This window comes from Phalacrocorax aristotelis, chromosome 1 (genome assembly GCF_949628215.1).
Source record: "Phalacrocorax aristotelis chromosome 1, bGulAri2.1, whole genome shotgun sequence".
NCBI classification, from domain to species: Eukaryota; Metazoa; Chordata; class Aves; order Suliformes; family Phalacrocoracidae; genus Phalacrocorax; species Phalacrocorax aristotelis.
This window is the reverse complement of record NC_134276.1, coordinates 96,990,749-97,013,020: the sequence shown is the minus strand read 5'-3', so window position 1 is coordinate 97,013,020 and position 22,272 is coordinate 96,990,749. Positions and strand designations below refer to the sequence as shown.

General features: G+C 43.5%; 1 long non-coding RNA gene across 1 annotated transcript; it reads right to left on the bottom strand.

Moving 5' to 3' along the window:
* Window positions 1-17,135: 17,135 nt before the first annotated feature.
* Window positions 17,136-18,622, bottom strand: LOC142059668 (uncharacterized). The gene is made up of 3 exons (XR_012661478.1): window positions 18,551-18,622; window positions 18,069-18,252; window positions 17,136-17,295 (listed from the first exon to the last, which is right to left on the bottom strand). It is a non-coding gene; the product is annotated as an uncharacterized LOC142059668 (long non-coding RNA).
* Between the last annotated feature and the right edge of the window lie 3,650 nt (window positions 18,623-22,272).

Sequence of the window (22,272 nt, the reverse complement as noted above, 5' to 3'; positions counted from 1 at the left end):
CCGCTGTCACAGCAGTGTGATCAAACCAGGCCGGTGAGTCAGCTCAAGTGGCCGGGGGAGCTCTGTCTCCTGCCAGTACCACTCCCCCTCCCACCCACACCCACACGGGCACTCGCTGAAGTGGGCCATCCCTGGCCTCCCTGCTTTGCAGGGTGGTTCTCGGCTTCTGGAGAATGACTGCCTCCTCCGTACTTTAATTCTCCAACTGGTAGAAGCATCTGCCCTTTGCTAGCTCTTGACGCCAGGAGCTCAGGGAAGTGAACTCATTTTTGAGGACGAATGTATTCCTCCCTCTCTCCCTCCACAACTCCCCGTTTCTCTTTCCAACCCACCTCCCAAAATCCCCACCCCAAAATGCAATGCTCGCACCTCCTATCTCTGAAAGAAGCACTGTAACTCAACTGTAAAAAGGAGAGGAAGGAAAAAAAAGAAAGAAATGGTTTCCATGGCAAATTTGCAGGATTTAATCTCGGCACAAAGAAGAATTTTAACATTCTTCCCCTGTCTTAGAACATGCTGGACAGCAAATGAAATTGTCTGTTGTGTGTTGGCTTCAAGGGTATTGCACTAATTTATGTCCACAGAGACTCTGTCCCATTATTTTCTTATTTTCTTCTTGTAATCAGAAAGTTGCTTATCACTGCCCTGTGAAGAAGTTTAACATAACTTAAACAAAGAGCTTTGTACAAAAGCTACTCAGAAGCCTGCAGAGTTTACTAGGAAATAATCAAGTTTCTAGGGGTTTCTCCCTTCTGAAACTCCCTGTTGAAACACAAATGGCAATGACATTATTTGCTATTTGGTTCTTCCAGGTAGTACTGGACACTCTCATGGAAATTACCCTTCCTTATAATGCTCCAAAGGTCTTTCCTATGGTGGCTGCAAATATCTCATTTGTTGGCATTGTGACCCAAGACACATTCAGTTTACTGATGTAGCAGGTCAGGCTTCAGTTTCCACTAGAACATCAACAGTGTCACATTGCTTTTGACTTCAAACACTTATTCTTTTCCCTCATATGAATTCAGTCAAATTGACCTGGGAGGATTGGGGAGAGAGCCTTTCTGCCTGGCATCAAGTTTGCGCACTCTCCAGTTTTGCAAGTACAGATATAAACACATTCAAACAAAGCCTGCAAATTATCAAAGATGATTAAATAAATGGACCTTTTGTCTTCTGTTTCTTTCAGCCTGGTAGCTGTTCTAAAATGTTCTTGATAAATAGCTCCCGTCCCACCCCTCGGCTCCACCTTCTTCTGTGATTCATACAGTTTCAGAGGAGATACCAGCCAGTAAATCTTGTAGATTTATTTCCAAAAAAGCAGCATCCATACTGTTAATAAAACCACCTCTATATATTAGTGACACATGCATCTCCTAGCATAGCACCCCTTTCCTTGAGAAGGACTAAAAAAGGGAAACACTAGAAAAAAAATCTCAGGCTGCATTTAATTTATGCAAGTGAAACAAGGTTTCTGATGTCTGGTTTTCCGTTGGGTTGCTGCTGTTATCTGGAGGGAATTTTATGTAAAAGCAAAATCAGTATTTGTTTATTTGTAGATAACTCATTGAACACAAACATATGTACTGAAAAAGGTTTGCATGTACAGGTAAAACTGAATTACATAGGACCCGATGTGTTCTTCAACTGTAAGTACCTCTTCCTTGGTCATGTAAGAATATATGTGCTTCTATATTGTGCTAACTTCAAATGTTTTCCTTGAGACCTTTGCCTTGTTTAGTAACTGTTTGGCATCGGTACTCTTAGGACGTACGTACATCTAAAATACCAGCAAAAAAGCATTAGGGATTTTTGAGGATCCTGACCATACTTGCCCCCACAGAATAACTGCTTACTGCAGACAAGAGAGAAAATCTATTACAACATTTGTAAAAATGAACATATATGCAGGTTGTTTTTTGCTCTCCATTACAATTTCTACACAATGTTCCAATGAGAAGTAGCTCAACATGCAAAACTCAGATCTAAGTTTTTTAACTGCTTTGCATGTATTAAAAAAAACCCACACAAACCCAAAAAGATTTGTTTGGACTCTCCTATTTGTCCTAAAAAACACTCATGTAAAAACAAAAAGGATCTGTCAAACTTTATACTGAGATTAATGTCTGCACTCTAGGGCTATTTATTGTTTGTACAGTGGCAGCTCCTAGAGGCTTTGGTGGAGGTCTGGGTGCTTTCCACCTGTGGGACTAATTCTGTTTCATCATAAGCTTATAAAGGTCTAAATGTAAGGATCCTCTTGGCACCACCAGAATATAAATAGTAACAGAAATGGCAGTTCCTGCTCTAAAGTGCCCACAGTTAAAGCTGGGTGTTGTTCTTTTTTCAAGAAGAAACAACAGAATAATCCTAGATAGCTAGGTATTATCCTTTTTTTACAGACAAAGGTATGATTGGCTGCTTCATGTGACTAGTGAATACAAACAAGTATAGCGTAGGCACATGCTCATTTTATTGTATATACTTCTAAAATGCCTGTGTAATTATGTACATATGTACATTAATTGATCTATTTTATTTTTTCAAAAGTCATAATAAAAAGCTTAATTAACAGTACTTAAACATTCAAAAGTGCATGTTAAAATACTATATGAATGGGAAAAGTTCATGTTGAGATGAAATTTTTCAAAGAACATTTATGACAGAGGCACCTTAATTCTGTTGGTTTGGCTCAAAAGCCACTCAGTCTTTTGAATAGCTTATTATAAATCTAACAAGTTAAGCTTAAATGGAGGAGATTCTGAGAAGGATCTCAGGATAAGAAAGGAAAGTGTTTACAACCGATCTTAATGTGAAATTAGAATCCATCTGTAAATCATTTGTCATCACACTGCCACCTCTTAACTTTTTTCCTCACTAGTGTCTGGTGAAATGAAAGAGAGAAAATCATTTGGCATCAACAAATCATTTTGTTACAACAGGTATTTTTTCAATACATTCCCAATATAGAGAAGCTTTTCTTTGGGTATATTTCCCACAAGTCACTGAGGGTGAAGTGGAAGGCATTAACCTTCACTGGGCATTGCTTCTCTAAGGATCCCTTAACATATTATTTGGCACATCAACAAACTATTTTTGCAGATTAATCAAATCTGTATTTGTCCTGAGCGCAGTGCTAAGCTTAAGTCCTGCTAACAGAGATCCTGATGGCTTCATTTATTTCAGCACACCCAAATTCACACCGTGGCTCTAGAAGGCATTTTTAATTGATGGTAATTGTGCGTCACCCTCCTAATGAGTCAGATGAGCTCTTGCTTTCCTTCTGCATTCCAATGAATTCATTTGGGTGTGGGAGCCAGGGAAAGCTTGTTAAATACAAAGCCCTGGCATTGAGAGACAAATGCAATGCTGCAGCACTGCTGCTATTTCTTAAGAGTTTGGGCTGGGCAAGGGGTGTCCTCGTTATCATTTCATATTCTTTCATAACTTTTTTTTCTAAATCAAATAGCAGAACGAGACAGTGTTAAACATACATTAATATGATTTACATGCTGCTTTCATTTTTGCCTTCAGAAATACAAACAATCTGTATTTGTATGTCTCTTTTTCAGACAGATGCCACTACCCATTTTATAGGCACTTGCATTAAAGAGGTTAAGCTCATTAAAAAGTCTATAAAGCACAAAACTTACAGGAAAAACTGGAAAAAAGTCTACTCATTAATTACCGAACTGGCTTTGCTGAAATTTTTGGAACAGAGTGCTTCAGTGCAATTTCAACTCTTTTTCTTGGTGCATTAAATACAGCTGATATTAATTGAGTAAACAAAATATTCTTATGGAATATCATCTGTCAACTTTGCCAAAAGTAGAACTGCACAGTATGTATGTAACTCCACTTTATATGTACTGCTCATCTACAAACACTGCACAGTGCACATATTTCTGGAGGTGATATACATTGATTTGAATCATGATTCTACAGATCTTCTGGCCAGTCTCCACCCCCCCAGCGCACACAAGGTATACTCCATATCTCAGTGTAGCTTTGCTTAATTCATCATAAACATGCAAGTACAGCTGATCCAAAGAGCAGAATATTTTCAGCTCTGTATGAAAGCTGCGTCAGAGCTCTCTGGGCAACCTGGGGCCATCATCCAGATCTCTGGACTTCCAGTCTGACATTCACCCAGCTGGAAGGCTGCTTTTGCAAGTAGCATTTGATGACAGCACCGTCTATTATGTAGCAGAGAATTCAGTTCAGAGATTGGTTTTTTGTAGGAAGAAGGTTAAAAAAGCAGGAAGCACTGCAATAACGGAACAGCCACTTAGGAGTGAGGTCTATGTTCTGTATAGCATAATTGTCTTTATGATAGGAAACCAATAATTTTGATGTGGAAAATATGTCAAAGTCATGTTGTGGTCTCCAGCAGTAAAGCCTGGCCACAGAATACTTGCAGTCATAACATGATGAAGAACATTTCTAGTGCATTTCAAACAACACGCTCTGGCTAAATTGTCAGGATATAAATTAGATTTACCTAATGATGAATATATACTCTGCCAGCTCAGCACAGCTTTTCAGTTGTTGCCTTTGGTAACATTTCAGACAGGTCTGTGCTAAGGACCAAATCCTATAGAATTCTTTACAACTATTAAAAAGGGGCCACAGAAAGAAATATAATTATGTCCAGCCTCAGATTATTGTTGGTTAAACAAGCTAGATTCCTGCGCTTAATTTTAATACTTTCTCAGAAAACACTGAATAAACTAGTCCAGGATGTAGATGAAGAAGGCAGGTATGTCTTCAAAAGGAAAAAGAGCTCAAGGTGTTCTTTTCCTGGGTTTTTAATTGTAATCTCTTCTTCTTTTCCATGGAGCAGCTACAGTGGCAGGTGATATATAATGGCTTGCTGGTGGCTTTAGGGATACTTGCTGAAAGCAGAAGGTAGGACGATGTGGGTGTCTCAGGCTCAGGTTCAGGCTGTGGTGGGAGTACCTTCTTCCCTCTCCCCTTGGGCTTCACCTTTGCTCCACTGACTTGTCCCTGTCTCTTCTCTTCGTTCCTGTCACTTTCTTCCCACACTTGTTGCCTTTGACTATTCAGTCAGTCCTAGCCTACAATTTAGGATTTCCAGCCCCAGTTTCCTCATCCAGGCCATTCTTTGTCTCTTCCTTTACCTTTTTTCTATTCCCCCTCTCACACACAACCCACTCAAATACACATTTCACAGCTGTGGTCCCAGGTCCCTCTCTCTGGTGCCTCATCTCACCTGCCTATTTCCTCTATCATTTCTTGGTTTCTTCACTTCTTCACCCGCTCAGGCAAGATGTGGTCTGTACATCTCCACTGGGCAGTTCCTCTCCTCTCAGGAAATGGAATTTGGGATTTGTGCCCCATAAAATAGTTGTATAAAGTATCGCACCTATGACCTGCTAGCAAGTGAAAGGGAGATGACGCTGCCCCCTATCACCTGTACCAAATCCACTCACACCACAAACTGCCTTAAAAAAGAAAACTCAGAATTATTTCCCAAAGACAAATAACTAAAAATGCTCATGAATAAGGCCACCTTTCCTTCTGCCTATGTGAAATTGTCACCTCCACTTTCTCTACTTCACTTAATCCGTTGCCACAGTTGCTCCATGGCTGGCCACTTGCTGCCACCACAAATAGCTCCTGCGATGTGCACTGCCAGAAGGGTGCAGGGCACCTGCCTGAAAGCCCCATTCATATAAACATGACTGGAGTGAACACACTGCACATGCAACGGGGTGTACAGCATTTCTTGGGATTAGGCCCAGCTGTAGCAGAAGTCCCTGAAGCTTGCTCTTGATTATCCACTTTTCTCCCCCCATCACTAGAAATAATGTGCCTTTCAGTTCCACATAGCTTTACATTCCCCTGCATGCTTATTATTTAGTTGTATTTTAAGTGCTCTTCCCGTTTTCCCTCTGCATGTGACCACCCACTTCTCCACCTACAATCTCTATAATGTGATTTCTATCTGCTGTAGCTTATAATGGTTTAAATTATGCTAATTGTATTCAGAGATTAAAGTAAAAATCAGTACGACTATTATTCTCCCCATATACTGTACCAGTGCTGGTAGTTATTCACTTCAGAAATGAACATGGCTAATAAGATAAGAAAATTACACTTGCACACAGTTAGTCAGTTTCCTATTTAGTTAGTGAGAAAAAATTATTTCCATGTCTTCTTACTGAAGCAAAATTAACTCTCTTGCCTCTGGCTATGCTTGCTGTCGAAACAGCAAAGTGCTCTGCACAACAGCTTGAGGTTTGGATTCCTAAATCACTTCGGCTGTTCCAGTAAACATTTTTGTCTTGAAACGCTATGGGCAAACACATCCACACGGCATCACTGTGGACCATCAAGGCCATGGCTTAGCTGCACGCACAGGGGGTAGCGCACTCCCAAAAACCTCGCTCATTATGAAAGCACAGGAGTTCATTCTACACGCATTTCCAGGTCTAATTTTGTTAATGTGTCATGAACAGACTGGTCTCCAAAGCACTCTCAAATTTAAGATTAAACTTCTTCAACATTTACCGTGGCAACCAAAAAGCGCTTTCAGAATTTAAGATGGCCATGATATGCTGTCAGAAGAGGCCAACACACTCCCACACTTGCTATAAATAACGAACCAGAACACAAGTACATGCTAGATTTAACTGCATTTCTTCAATCGCTGCAAAGTACACTTTGCTACATGTTGAAGAGATAATGTGTCACAACACATTTTGCACAAAGTGAAGAATCTATCTATGAGAAACACTTCTGTTTCGGATTTCCCACCAGCCAGCATCACAGCAGGGACCCACTCACTAAAAGTGGTCAAAATCTCAATCTGAAGCAAGTGGACACCATTTCATGGAGGCAAATAGGGTCTCAGCTGCCTCTACACAGGTGGGGTTTGCCATGTGGAGCTTAACTCTGGTTGCAGGCGGATGAGCAGAGTGCTCTGAGAGCTCTTGCACTTACCTGGTTTCTCTAACAGAAATTTACAATGTCTTTTTAAACACTCTGGTTAGTTTTTGATAAAGCCACGGGTCGGGGCAGGGAACCAAGTCTGCCAGAAGTGATTTGATTTTGCTTCCACATCACCTTTCAGAATATTCAGGGCTGAGGTTTTCATAAAGCACTTGTCAGCAATGATGAAGCCCCTGATGCAAAACCTGTATTTTGTCCTGCGAAAGACAGTTCAGGTTCAGACTATTTAATGTCAGGGCACTTCTGGACTTCATGTGTCCTAGGGCTGGGACACTTTTGGAATATTGGCCTATAAAAGTCAGTTTGCTTGCCTTGATTCACTAAAATCTGAATGCTCTCGGTTGCACATTACAACTTTATCCACCATGTAACTCCAGAGCTTAACCCACCATGTAGCTCCAGAGCTTAACTGAAGCAGGTTCAGCCATGTCAGTGCAAAGTGCCTATTCCATTTAGCCTTTTAACGGCATTTCATAGGCATATCCACATGAATTCTGTTGTAATTCCTATGAAATACGTAAGGCAATGGAAAAACAATCATAACTATTACAGATGCTCTGCCTTTCCTGCTATTGGACTTTCATTCTTTATTTTGTGTTGTGCCACTCCTTCAGATCCTGCAAAATCTATTTTTCTATCTAACACAATACGTTATGCTCACTATACCTTGATGAGCTACAGGCTACATGTCCATACTGCACATTAAACACTGCAATCTTAAGTAACTTAAAAATTAGGTATATTTTAAATACAATTCAGTATATTTATCTAAAAAAAAATATCTGGACAAGTCATACTTTTCTACAATCCCTTCCTCAGCAGTTTCAGAACAATATTTTTAAACATACACACATATGTGTATGCTGTTATCCTCCATATCAACAGGAAGACTTATGGGTGAAATCTGCATTTTATCACCATTGTAAAACCTACAGTGCACTTGCCTAGAACATCAGGAACATCTAATCCTTTAGCACATGCAGAAAAAGTTTTTTCTGTAATAACAAAATCTGGCTCCGTGCCTGGGATGCTGAATTTCTTTCAAGCTAGCATGGTTGTGGGGATTTAAACACCCGATTTATAGTTTTTATCATTCTCCTTAGTGTGTTGAAAGTGTTTCTGAGCATGTGACTGATGAAACCAGCAAGAATTTGGAATGGCCTGCATTTGAGAGATACAGATATGTTACAGCATCATATTATTTTTGTAATAGCTGCAATTAATTATCCTGGACCATTGCAACCATTGCAATGGACAGTGATCTTGGGAAAAATGTGTAGAGTTGTTTGTGTAGCACACCCCAAGATGCATAGATGGGGTAGTGCCTTGGCATGAAATTACTCAGGTAAAGGGCAATCTGCTTCAGCACCTTCCTCTGCTTAAAGCAATTATTTGTCCCTCGCTTTTCCTCCTGCAGCTTCCCATATCTATGGCTTCCTGGACCTCCAGGACTGCTCCGCACCACCTCTGCACCAGGACTTGCCTGTTGCACTCTGCCACGTCTGTCTTCTGCCCACCACTCCCTGGGCCATGCCAAGTCCTTCCACCTTTTCAGGGCAATACCCTCTGTACTCCCTCCATGCTCCCAAGCCCAATGTTAGTCTCTGCTGTTTGCATACAGGAGAGGTAGGCTCACCCCACCAGGTGCCATGGAGAACATTAGCAGGGCAACCCATGGTCTCAAACAAGACAAAAATCCTAAAAGCTTCTGCTATGCCTGGTGAGGTAGATCTTGCAAGCACAGCTGGCAAGAGAGCTTAGCAGAGCAGCACACAGCACACCAGCAACAGGGTGCATCCTGGCCTGACCATGAGTTATTACACTCAAGCGTGTGCAAACAGTCTGCTCATTAGCAGTCCGATGTAAACTCCTGTCCCATTACAGTCAGCAGCAAAACTCTCCAAACTGCAGCGGGGAATTAGAATTTAATAGAACTACATTAACACGAGTTACCTTCCCTAGGAACAGTAGTAAAGCAACCAAGCTTAAAAATAGTTATCTCACAACAGTGGCATTATTTCTCCTTTCTGCCATGATCTGTTTGACTTTGCACTTCAGGGAAGAAGATCTCTGCTCTCCTAGCGCATCAATAAGTATCTTTGTATAAATCATCCCCATTAATTCTTACGTCTTCCTGATTTGGAAACCTAGACAGGAAGTGTATGACAGTTGTCCTGTTAACAAGGTAACAGGTTTTGTAGCAATAGCGTCAACTAGAGCCCTGAATGAGTGTCAGTCCAGTCATTATTGGGTAAAAAGGTGGGTGGGAATAGGTAGCGGTTGTAGGATTGCAATCAAGTTTGGTCCCACTGTCACTGTGGCAGTCCCCGTGTTCTGACTTGGCTTTACCTACAAGGAGTCAGCCAGTCTCTTTAAGTCCTGGACCTCATTTTTAATTTATCCATTTAAATTTCCTTGGATCTCTAACACTGGGTCACTCAATAAAACATCTGTGTTGCCTTTAAGGAAGAGTGTTGAGTTTAAACCCTTCCCTCTGGAGGAGAAATCAAATCCTGTATCAGAATTAGCAGTGATAGGCTGTGGTCCAGATCTGAATAACACTCAGTTTTACAAGAGATCAAGACTGGAGCTCTGAAAAAAAAAAAACCCAAACAAAAAAAAAAAGTTTTGTTGCTCTGTAAAACAAAACACCTCAGTAGGTCTCAAATGTTTCAATAAAATGGGCCATCCCTGGGCTCCTCTCCATCTCAATAACCTCAGCTGGGCACTAGGGATCTCTCTACGCTCCTCCCACCTTCGTTCTGGTCTCTAACACAATGCTGCTGTAGACCCTCCATGTGCCTCCTGGGGACCCTCCGTACGCACAGAAAGGAAGAGAAGGATCAGGCTTGGCAGAAGATAGAGCTGAACAGTTTTTTCTGCTGATGAAGCAACAAAACGTCACGGAGCGATTTGTTTTTGCCTGAAGTAATGATTGCGGTGTCACAGGAAAGCAACTGGTGCCAGAAAGTTAATCATCAGACCTTTTGCACACTTGCTTCCCACACACTGAAAATTCAGTTCAGTATGTTAGTGCAAGCTCCCCATATTGCCATTGCAACCATGAAACCAAATACCCTGAAGTGACCTTGGATTTTACCATCATTTTTTCCTGTGGTTTGTCTTAACTGGAGTCAAGGTATTGCCAGGTAAATTAAATCCATGCTGGTGAACTGCTCAAATCAAAATACACTGCAATATTTTATTTTGTTATTGCACCAAAGTATGAATTACCAAGCTCATCTACAGATGCTCAAGTGGAAAGGAACACGGTCACTTATCACATAGACATAAAGAGATTACTTGTAAGGAATATATAGTTAAATGATAGAGAAATTCTGTCTGGCACTTAGGAAAGGTCTTTTTGGAAAGGACTGGAAACACAGAGAAACACACAAATCTTGTGCGTTGAAAGCTCAAATCCTAATTATTCTTACTTAATGATATCTCATAGCATGACTCCATGCAGCTGAGGAAATAAATCCCTTACCTCCTTATAAGTCCAAGAATAGCTCTTTCTGCACACAGCAATTGATGAGAACCTTGCCCAGATTAACATGAGTGCTTTCTAGAGCACTCTGCTTGGAGAATCTCATCTTTCCAGTATTTGTTATTCTTATCTGAACTTTTCTTTAGTTCCTTTGCTCTTCTACGATTCTCTCTGAAATATTGATTTTGATCAGAGGCCAGAAAGAGGATCGAGTTTTCCTACACTGGAGACATGGCAGCTGGGACTGCAAGGATTAAAGACATCGAGCAAGAGGGCAGCTGCTTCTCTAGAATCAGCACTTCGCTGCTGATGCTGGGAGATTTCACAGACGTTCACAGCCATTAGCTGATTACAGACGATTGAATCTGATCCCATTTTACTTCTCTTTCGCAAGGCCTTTCTTTGCCCATTTGCTTTGTCACAGTTTAGATTTCTTGTTAGAAAACATCAATAGTCAGAAAGTTAAGGAAGAAGTTACAACCTCCATCGATCTATATCACTGAGTCTTGGAGTTAACTACACAATGCTGCCCTGTGAGACAATTTGGGGAGCCCAGGGTATGCTCGTCGGGCTGCACAGCCAGAGCCCAAGCAGCGTGGAAGCACGCTTGTGGTGTTAAGGTTCAAGCACAGCCTCCACACACCCCACCCCCCACCCCCCAAGTTTCAGGTTTATTTCAGAGCCTGTCTACCCCAAATAATGCAAATTTGGAAAAAACCCTCCACCTACATTCCTCCTATGCAGCCTTAGATGACATCTGCAGCAAGGCAAATATACAAATTAACAATAAAAGCATATCTTATATCCCCTGAGACCAGGGGCTTAGTTTTCCTTAGCAAAACTTCAGTTTTCTCTTTTGGATACCGAAAAGAGATGGATTCAGCTGCAAGTAGCTATTTAGCAGTCAGAGCGCCGTGGTGGATGATGGGTTCATCCTTAGCACTGCTCCCACAAATCCATGCTCCTTCCTCCCACAGGACTTCTCAGCAGCAGGGCTGTCATGCAGCAGGACCAGTGGCTGTCCCTTATGTGCCTTGGATGGCATCAGTGTTCTTGTCACATCCTCCCAGAAAAAGTCAAAGGCTTGGATTATTTGTTGGGAGAGGTCGTCTTTCTTCAGAGTCTCAGCCAGACATGCATACACCGCTGGAAAGGGGAGCGTGAATTGTTGAACTCAGCTCCGTGCCAGGCTGGACAGAACATAATTTCACTTTGAACATGTGTGAAAGAAGGAGAACTCACGCATCTGTGATAGTCTCAGGACATTTGGATAGGAACAGCATGTACGTCTCTTGGTAAGCAAAAGTAGGTCAACTAGTATTGTTGGAAAAATAAACATTTGGGTGCAGCAATCTTCTTCAGGTGTATGGTATCACTTTCAGTGACATGACTGGGCAAAATTTTGAGATTTAGCCATTCTTCCATCTAGGAAACATGTGGCTTCAGTCATGGTTAATCATATTAACTACACTGTTCAAACTTCTCCCTTTCTTGAGGCTAAGACAGGTCTGGAAATCAAGAAATACAATTCTGTTTCTGGTAAGGTTTGCCCTTCTATTGTGTTTTCTTCACCTGATATAGATGAAGCACTCATTAAACATGAAACCGCTGATCTTGGCAAAGTAACTTTGAAATAAATTAATACTTACAGAAATAGAAAATACTTATATTTTCATGCTAGAAGCTGGGGTATGGGGAGGCTATATGGACTGACTACCGTCATATATTAGTAGAATCAGGACATTTGTGTTTTTCATAATAGTTATCTAACAGCAAGTTGTTCTTTAATATTTCATCCATAAGCTTATCTGGTTTCAGTGAGCAGCTTGGGTGGCTTTCACTGAGCTAGCTTTAAACTAAATAGCTTAGAAGCAAGGTAGCTCTGTTGGTTTTGAAGCTGGGTTTCTGCCCTTTCCCAAACATCCATCACTGAGCTGATGGGTTTCCCAGTGGTTGCTGATTTTGCAGTTTCCCAGGTATCTTATTTCAAGTCTCATTGTGAGTTGCAGACTACATATCTCAGAGCTTCCCATTTACCTAGAGCATCTCCAATGGAGATGCAGCAGTTCTTTTTCAGGAATTAATCATATTTTGTGTTCATCCCAGCAGACTCAAAAGGGAACTCAAGAGCAACAAGAAACTTTCCCACAACAAGAGAGTTTCAGCTCAGAGGTGAAAGTCCACAGCTGGCTGGCTGGCAGTCCTTCACAATATCTAAATTTCACAGCTGTAATTCTCTATTTGCAACAGCAACAATGAAGACACAGGTGAGATTGGCATGCTTTTACCACTTCATCCTCCCAAGTTATGATTTTACTTAAGATTTTCAGACCTGGATCTCAGACAGTGTAGAAAACAAAAAATGCCAAGCCTGTGTGAGCTCATTATGCCACTTCTTATTATCCACAACTTGTGTTGAATTAATTTTTGTGCCTCAGATTTCATATTAGCTTTCTTAGGCCTCTCACAGATCTTTCCGGGGTCCAATCCTGCCTCCATCCCTTCCATGAGCATAGGGTCACCAAACCTGGTGAAGCAACAGTGACAAGTGGCAAGCAGTGCATGTTGCCAGCAAAGGACAAGCCACCAGGTGAATGCTGACAGCAGTTGGGTGGTTGTGGTGCCCGTGTTTTAGAAAGCCCATGTCCTGCTCCCTATCTGCACCCTCTAAACAGATCCCTGCTATTTCACTCCTGCTGAATTCTTGCACTTTTCTCCAAGTCCTTCACTTTTCAGCACAGCCTGTGGAGCAACGAGGAGAGGGCGACTTGGCCCATGGGATTTATGCACAGGCTAGAGGTCCCAGAATCTGCAAAGCATGGAGTTGTGTCAGTGCATGGAAGCACAGGAGGAAACCAGTGTTTGTTTTCAACTCTTGTCCGTGCCTACAAGCGGAGTCCCTGGTGGCACCTGCATATGGGCTGGTAGGACACTCCCCCAGACTCCCAGGTTTTGTGGGCAAGTGAGGATGCTGCAGTAGGGGCAGAGGTGCAATTGAAGCACAAGGAGACCCCAGTCTCTCATAGTTGGCATCTTGTTCCTCTTGGACTTACAGGCATTGCACAGAGTCCAGCAGGCAAACAGGGCTCTGTGGAGAAAGCTTAGCTCAGGGTGTAGCCTGTCTGTGTAGGACCATCTACATAGTAAGCAGCTGAGGCCCGAAGGGAAGGGTCCTAGATGGTGAATGAGCTTGGTCAAAAGGGCAACTGGCCACGGCTTTAGGGTTTTGACAGAGCAAAAGAAGCACAGCACTGACCTGAGGCAAATGGATCTGACTGTGGAGCAAAAGCCAGGCTCAAGATGTATCATGCATAGGCAACCTGCACCTTGCCAGAGCACCTAGGACTTAACGCAGGGCAGCATCCCTCCCTGGAACTCTGCGGTGGCATGGGCACGGTGGCCTGCCAGCCCTCCCCTTCAGTGTGCCTCACTGTGGGGGGGGATAATGTCACTGTCAGGATCTGTGGGGAATCCCAAGCCTAAAAACCCCACAGAAGTATTTTATATCCCCACCTACAGCAATATTGCAGGCTATAAATTTTGCATGTGGTCACTGTGTTCTTCCAGAGCATGTAGGCGGCTGTCAGCTTCCTAAGCCTAGATTTATTGGAAGCAATGAGAGGAGAGAGGAGGCTCTAGTCAGGGACCAAGAGGACAAGCCTGTTCTCAACACTTTGAAGGATTCTGCAGAGGGTGGTTAGATGAGCTGGAGTTGCCACAAGCTCCCATGAATGTCACTCTTACCAAACCTGAAGATGATCCACCTCTGCAAGCAACCTCCTCAAGATTCCAGTACAACCCAGCCCTCAGTTTCCTTTCCTTTCTCATACCCACATACTGAATGGGAATTCAGCAACAGCACCCCCACAGCCACTGATGAGGAGCTCAAGGCACAGCAATCAGCCCAAGCTCTATTTCTTTGCAGGGAGAAAATTTCCCAGGGCAGCATATGACCTCTGAAGCAGAAAAGGAAGACACTGGGAGAAATGGCAGTGATGAGCTATGGCTGCACTCTGCCTGGGGCTGAGACACATCGGGGCCAGCAAGTCCACCCTGGCAAGCCCAAATGAGGGCCTCCAAAGACTCCTCTGGTCCCCGTAAACCCTCATTTTCCAATACAAAGTAGCAGTAAAGACTGCAAAACCGTGAGGTGGAGTTGCCAGTGTTTTCCCCTCTAGCCAGCTGAAAGGTACAGGGGGATTTTGCTGCAGCAGGACAGCAGACCTAGGGCGAGTCTGTGGCTGTGTTGACTTCAGAGACACCCATCCACATCTCCAAGCTCTCCACTTCTGCAGCACAGAGCTAGATCTTAGCATTCATCCATAGCACCTTCTTTCTTCTGTGGCAGGAGTCTAAAGCACTGTGGGAAGCCAGCAGGTAACGGTGGTCCTCACAGGTTGGTCCAGCTCCTGGCCCTCCAAATCACAGCTACTGCTGCCAGGCTATGATTTATTATTAAATAAATTAGAGCTTTCTCACTCTCCTACATGGATCTTAGCATTTCTTTCAGAAACAAGAGGATTGTTTTTCTGTTCGTACCTACAGAAAGAAAAAGTGCCTTGGTCTGGAGTGCTCTTCTATGAAAGCCAGGCAAGAAAATATTTCAGAAGAAAAGGAAAAGCAAGGAAAACCAGAACTGTTTCCTTACATTATTCACATGCACTCTGCTACCTAAAGACAGTCAAGCTCGATTCAAGTGTCTCACATTGTACAAACATGTGAGCATCTGGCAGAAGCACATAACTTACACGTCGCTGGTGTGAGTGAGTGGAACTCTTGCATCCAGCAAAGAGCAACAAGTATTATGCTATATAAATAAGTGACAGCTTTGGAAATGAATTCGTTTTAAAAGAGCCTGTCAACTTGAAACCTAGCCACTTTGCAAAAAAACATTTCAAAACATTTTCAGGTTGATATCTTCCCTGAATTTTCCCCATCACTCTTAGCATCTCGTTTTTGTATCATTTAAACTTGCTCCCTCTTGTTCTGGTGTGAAGAACACACACACACACACACACACACAAGCTACGGAGGAAAACCGATCATCTGTGCAGATTTACATGATAAAATAAGGAATGTGTCATGATTGAGGAAAAAACTAACAAGAGAAATCAACATGAATTTGTCAAATAATTGTTTCAAGGACTGGAGAGGGAAAGCAAGAGAGAGTGTTAAATGTCTTTAGCCTTGTAAAATAACTCTCTAACATATCTGCAATAAAATTGTGACTCATCTGTTTAGCAGGACAAGCAAATCCTGCAAGCTGTGCACAGACCCCTGAACCAATGCAGAGTTGCACTATTTCAATTCTTTTTTTTTTTTTTTTTTTTTGGCTACTGACTAACAACACAGCTTAGAGCCACCTTCAACAAGCGTGCTATGCCTTGGTGCAGGGAACTGGGTTTTCACAGCGCTGTCTGCAGCAGCACGGATTCCAGGCTAAGGGTCTCAGGCTAAGGGTGCTTTTTCGCATTTCCCACTTTGGCTTCATCCAGTGCTAAAAAATGAGTCTGTTTAAGCATAACTCACAGTTATCTCTTTCAGATCGTCTGTAAAATGGTAATGTAACGTGTTCCCATTTAAAGATCCCTTTGCACTGCAAAAGCCACGTGAAGCAGTCCCCGCAGACAGGAGCGGCGCCCAAATTAATGTAACGTGGAAGAAGGCGGAATGACGAACCTTTGCAAAAGGCACAGTGAGATCCCCCAGTGCGAGAGAGCCCGTTCGCCGTGTGGGCAGGCGGCATGATTAGCGATGGGCGACACTGTCCACCCTGGTGCCAGGGAGCTGCTCGGTTCGAGTCTACGAACCAGGCGAGATGTGACTCACGCAGCTCGCTCGCGGAGAAGGAGGACCATCTGCTAGTCATGAGCAGATGACAAATTCACTGCATTGCGTCTTGTCGCTACTTCCAAATTTGTAAGTAAACACATTTTGTAACCTCTCTCAGAGTATCTGAGAGCTTCGATAATGGAAAAGTTTAAATTTATGTAACGCACGCCGGGGGGCGGGGGGGATGGGCGGGAAGGGGGACATGTTTTACTCTGAATGGGGTTCGAAAGCACCCGCTCCAACTTGCTGCCAGCTCTTGCGAGCTGCCAGCGAAGCGAGGCGCTTGCTTTCGCCGGCCGCGGCGGCGGCGAGGCGAGGAGCGATCGGCGGGGAGCGATCGGCGGGCCCGGGCGCGCGGCCGGGACCGCGCGGCCGCCGCCGGCGGTGCCCGCGCTCCCCCGGGCGGCCGCCGCTCCGCGCTGCAGCCCCGGCCTCCGCCGGCTGCCCCTCGCTCCCCGCGCCGGCGCCCAGCCCTCCGCAGGGGCTGCACCCCAACGCCGGCAGCCCCGGGACCCGCACACCTCTGGTAGAAATGGGAAATCTCTGATCCCGCAACCCCCGCCCCAGGCTGAGCCCCTGCGGCTGCCCCGCGGCACTCGCCTGGGGTCCGCAGCACCCCGCCACCCCAAGTGTTTGGGGCCAAGCCCGTCCATCTGCAGGTCCCAATGCAGTTTAAGGTGCGAGGTATGGCCTCCTGCACTCTCAGGGGAGAGGAAGCTAGGCAGCGCGGAGGCACGGGTTTCGACACCGGCACCTGCATCAGCAACTTCTCCGGTTCAAATAGGTCGGGCCAAAACTCGAGGTGGTACCCGTGCATTGAATTTAAGCTTACCTATCTGAAGAAGTCTAAGGAATTTAAGCATCTGTATCTCGCTGTGTCTCAGCCTACGGACTGAGAGAAGTAACTCAAAGAGTGACCGGGACACACTTTTATTTGGCTTAGCAAGGGCATCATCCAGATGAGGTATCCATCCCTGTGCTTTTTGAAGGGTAAGAGCCTGTGGTAAACACAAAAATTACATTAATTTCACCTATGGAAGCTGTACACTAAATGCAAACATAAGAAGGTCTGAAATCATCAGACCATCCTCATCTTACATGAGTCCAGCCCTAACTGCTTTAGACATGTTACACTCTCCATTGAATGTAACATCATTGTTTTTAGAGGGGGACTGTCCTTTTCCAGTTGATCTCACGGGCAGTAACTGCTTTGCTCTGAGTGTCTGCCATCTGGACCAGACCAACAGGATGATGGACTAAACATGTCATCTCTGAAAATTGAGATCGGGGGAGTAGGGTGATGATGAACACTCTGGCTGTGCAATTCGCATGTTAGCTAATCCAAGGAAACCCTCTGTTGCTATTCTGCCTCCTCTGTCCCAGGTCTTTGTACTCCACAGTGCATCTGCCTGACTGGTTTCCTGACTTTGGCAGCTTTCACAGAATCATAGAATGCCCTGAGTTGGAAGGGACCCACAAGGATCGTCAAGTCCAATTCCTGTCGCTGCACAGGACAACCCCAAATTTACACCATATCTCTGAGGGTGTTCAGCACTCTTCTGGGTTTCAGCAGTGCTCATCTCCCAAATGCTGGAAGATGATGCAAGACATCCCAGCCTGTCCTCGGTCTCCTTGGTGTTTGTTCACACCTGAGTGAGGAGAGCAGAGCAGCTAAAGATAGAGGAAGAAAGTCAGAGACCAGCAAGAGACCTCTGCAGACCAGCTTGGTAAATCGCAAGAAGCGGTTGGTCCACAGCCCTGCGGAAAGCACCTGAGTCCTTCACTGGCCAGGCACCCATGATGGCATCTTCCTTGCTTGGTGGCCCTCTGTCTTCTCCTCCTTACTCAAGACTTCCTTTTGCAGATGGTCCTCTTCCCCGACCCTGCTTTCCAAGGACTTCTGCATCTGCTTCTCTCTCCTGCTCATCTCTGTCTTCATGCTATCTCTGTGCAACCTGTACAAGCACAAATTAAAATTCCCTTTCCCTGGTGATTTACAGATATGCTTCCCTGCTCCGTCTATCCCAGTGGACGCCTGTCCCTCAGATGCCACACAAAAAAGATACCACCCCCCCAGCTGAAGCTTAGAGTGGTAGGAACAGAGCTGCTCATCTGACAGCCCTGGGATGTACTGCATGGCCTCAGGAGCATGCTGCCTGCCCCACAGGCTCCCCTAGGAGATATCTTTGGCTCAGACTTCTTCTCACTTCCTCAGTGATTTTATTTTATTTTTTTTCTGGATTCCATCCTTACACTGTGGCCTTTCATCTCCTTTCAGCTAAAATTCCTGTGCAGGCTTCTGGCATTTCAAATCTCAGCTACTCCCACCTCTTTTTCTTTCTGGCCTTGACAAACATTGTCTCATCCAACTTGTACCCAGCTCAAACACTGCTACGAGCATCCTTTCCTCACAGGTGGCTTTGACTCTGCTGCTGCTGCCTCTGCCCCCCTTCCCCACTCTGCTATGTGCACCAGAAGCCCCTTCCCTCTGCTCTCAAGGCCTTCCAGTGCATCACTCACTAATCAGATATAATTTCTGCCCTCAGCTAGCCCTTAAGACGAGACTCGCTTGTCTGCTTGATAGATTTTCAGACAAGCACCTTCGCCCATTCACTCCCACCACTCCTCAGGCGTGAGATGGGCACACCACAAACACCCGCACAGCTGCTCCCTTGTCTTCTGTCAAAATCATCATTAAAAGCCTCCGGGATGCTCTCAGAAAATCTTTACTGCGGACTGCCCCTGTGCTGAGCTCATTTCTGATCTGCCAAACGCTGCTGTTCCATCATTTCCTTCTGCTTTCCCTTCTCTTTGCCTACTTTGTCATGTCCCATTGCCTCTGCTTCAGTGCTAAGCTCTCCAGCACAGGGCTCATCTTTTTTCCTTAACCATTCAATACTCAATCTGGTGATGTTCTGGTCCTCGATTAAGATTCCTACGAACTATAGTGATACGAATAGTAAATCATTAGGATAGATTCCCTGGTGCTATACTGTCACTTTAGGCATTTGCTACAGCCCCTGGTAGTAATTTGTATTTAACTTTGCTTCAGCACCGCAGTTCTGAAGGTAGGAAATGTGTGATGTTAGTTCCCTCTGATCATTTCTGGCATTAAAAGAACTGGTACATAACCTATAGAAATAAGTGTCAGAATTCCTTGTCTCGGAATGAAGATACCAGTTTCTTTAGCGTTACACTTTTTAACCCATTTTGCTCAAATTTAATGTGGTTATTTAACTTTCATTTTCTTTCAGCTGCTAACCCCTCACCTAGTTCAAATGATTCATCCCCACTGCATTCACTGCCCAGGAATGTTGGCTTTCAACAAACTACAGCAAATAATGTAAAATAAACACGAGTGTGCTTTCATCTCACAACAATCTGGGTTAAGTACATATTTCACACACTGCACCACAGGATATGTTAAATTAAAATCAGAACCACCAGATTTAAAAATCCAATGCCAATTCAAACCATTACCGAGTTATTTCTGTATTCACTTAAATGCAGTAGTGGGCATGAGTAACAGCCGTTGCTTTGTTAACCCTAAACTGTACCATTTGACAATTTTTTTCTCCGTTAGTTGAGGAAAACCAAGAATTTTTATTTGAAACTACTCTTAGTAGAAATTACTCTTATGTACTGTTGAGTATGCTGATCTCCTTGAACAAATCTCAGAGCCTACAGATACTCATGTCTCCACCTTCCTCTTATTTTAGTCTTCTACATTTTCAAAATTACTTTCAATCACACTCTGAAAAAGCAACCTGGAATGGCTTCCTTGAAACGATAAGTGCATTTTTAAATGTCTGCTGCTTCTTGCTGCCAGAATCAAGCAGTCTGGGTCTTGCATGTATTCATTTTCTAGTCAAAAGATGTAGGGGAGCTACATTTGAAAAAAATACTGTAAAAAAGAGGTTGTGGAGACTGGGATCTGACAGGAAAATATCCATGTACCGGGCAAGACTCGGATTTAATGCACTCTTACTCTAGGTTTCCATAGTGTAACATTTTATGAATCTAGCTTCTCATTCCAACAACACTAGGATAGGAATCGTGCTTGGTTGTTGATTTATGCTGAAGATATGCAGAACAGGCATTATACCTCCTTTAGACTTTAAATGCAAGACTAGAGATTCCCTTAAATTTAGAAAGGCTCTCTTTCAATGCCATGTTGCTATGTTTAGACTTTAGCAGAGTCTAACAGCCAGAAATTAAATTCTGGGGCTAGCAAGAGGAAAAAGAAATTATTGTAGTTCATCTCTCTGCTTTCTCCATATTATGGCTTGATTAGGCTATTGCTTTCCTTCTGAGGTGTCTGCCTGAAGAGATGAACAGGGACATTTTGGGGAGCTTTGCTAACACGTCACACTCCTTTGATAGCAAGACTTGGCTTTGCCAGAGTTGCTTGGAGGGTTCTGCGCTTATGGGAATGACTGAAGTGTCCCAGGGACAGAAAAAGAAACCATTTCAATAGGTTAATGGTTCCTGGATCCTGAAGGATCTACCACTTGCCAAAACTTCTGCTTGCTTTTCGTCTTTCAGCTTTCATGCTGCTGTAAAGCTAGACAACATCTTTCCCTGACCAAGGAAAATCATTGACCTTTACTGGTGTTGACAAATACAGCAGAAGACAAATCCAGATACAAATATTTTCATCCATTGCCACAGAAACTCTTTGAGAGCCATATAGCCCTGTCCAGTCAGCTGAAATGTGAACGCAGTCCCTTGGCTGAGAACAGATGGAAAACCTTTCTCTCACTAACAAAGCAGCACTATGTACTCTTCCACCCAGCACAGGAGGAGAAACATCTCTGTTCTCGCAACCCTGCTTTGTTTCTCTTTTAGGTCAGGTTTTGTATAAAGAGGAAAGTGATAAAACTTATTCTTAGGACTAGAGGTTGGAGGAGGTGGTGATAAGAAGAGCAGAGGAGTTGGTTTTAAAAGATGTGCACGTTAGGCATTTTATTCTAGCTGAGACTTTGAGACACAACTGAGTGTTTGTATTCCCAGAATTAGAACAGCTTTTTTACAGCTCTACTGCTATAATTTAGGTTTAGAGGTCAAAACCCTGTACTGCTACAACTGGTATTGGTAAAGAAAAGAGGATAAATAAGGTAGTAGTTTTTCCTCCTTCAAAATTATAAAAAAAAAAATATATAAATGTCGGGATTTTCAAAAGTACAGGAAAAAACAGCCTAAGGGCTTTTCTCAGTTGGCTTCAATGGTCTTTGGATGCTGTCCTTGGAGACAATACTACTTCTAGAGCAAAATGTACTAACAAGGGAGAAGAGCACTGAATCTCATGCCCACTGTAGAGCAGAATTAGATCTTACTATGTTCCTGTGAAGGTCTATGTACTCGGTTAGAACGGCTTTTCAGCTTCTTTCAATGGTTGAAGCCCTTGTTTTTAATCTCCAGTTGTGCCCATATTACAGGTTAGGGGAGTGGTAGGCAGGCTTGTGCTGGGAGGTGGGGAGCAGAAGCAGGTAGATCATCAAGAGAGGAGAGGGCTGAGGGAGACCCTAGTCCAAGTTTCAGTCCAAACACTTCTCTTTTCTACCACTGACTGCTAAACCATCCTTAGTATCTCTCCGGCCAGCCCACTACAGAGATGCGTGGAAATCTTCCATGGTAACTTCTTTCCCACCAGAAAAAATTGCTAATTTGTTAAAAATTAAGGGCTTTATCTGAGTGGGACAAATTCAAAGAGAACTCATTCTGAAAAACAAATTTTTAGAGAAAGTCTTCCAAGAAGGTCTCACCTGAACTTTCTGGAATAAAATGTTTCAGTTTTTCAGTTTGAAAAAGTTTTTTATCAGGGTTTGACTTTTATTTTACAGTACATGAAAAAAAAATTTTCAAGGTGGAGTAAGAATAAGACATTGTGTTTTTATCAAAATGAAACATTGAGATTTTTACGTGTATTTTCTGGGGACTTAGTTTGGTCTCATAGGAAATTTGGGAGAAAAATG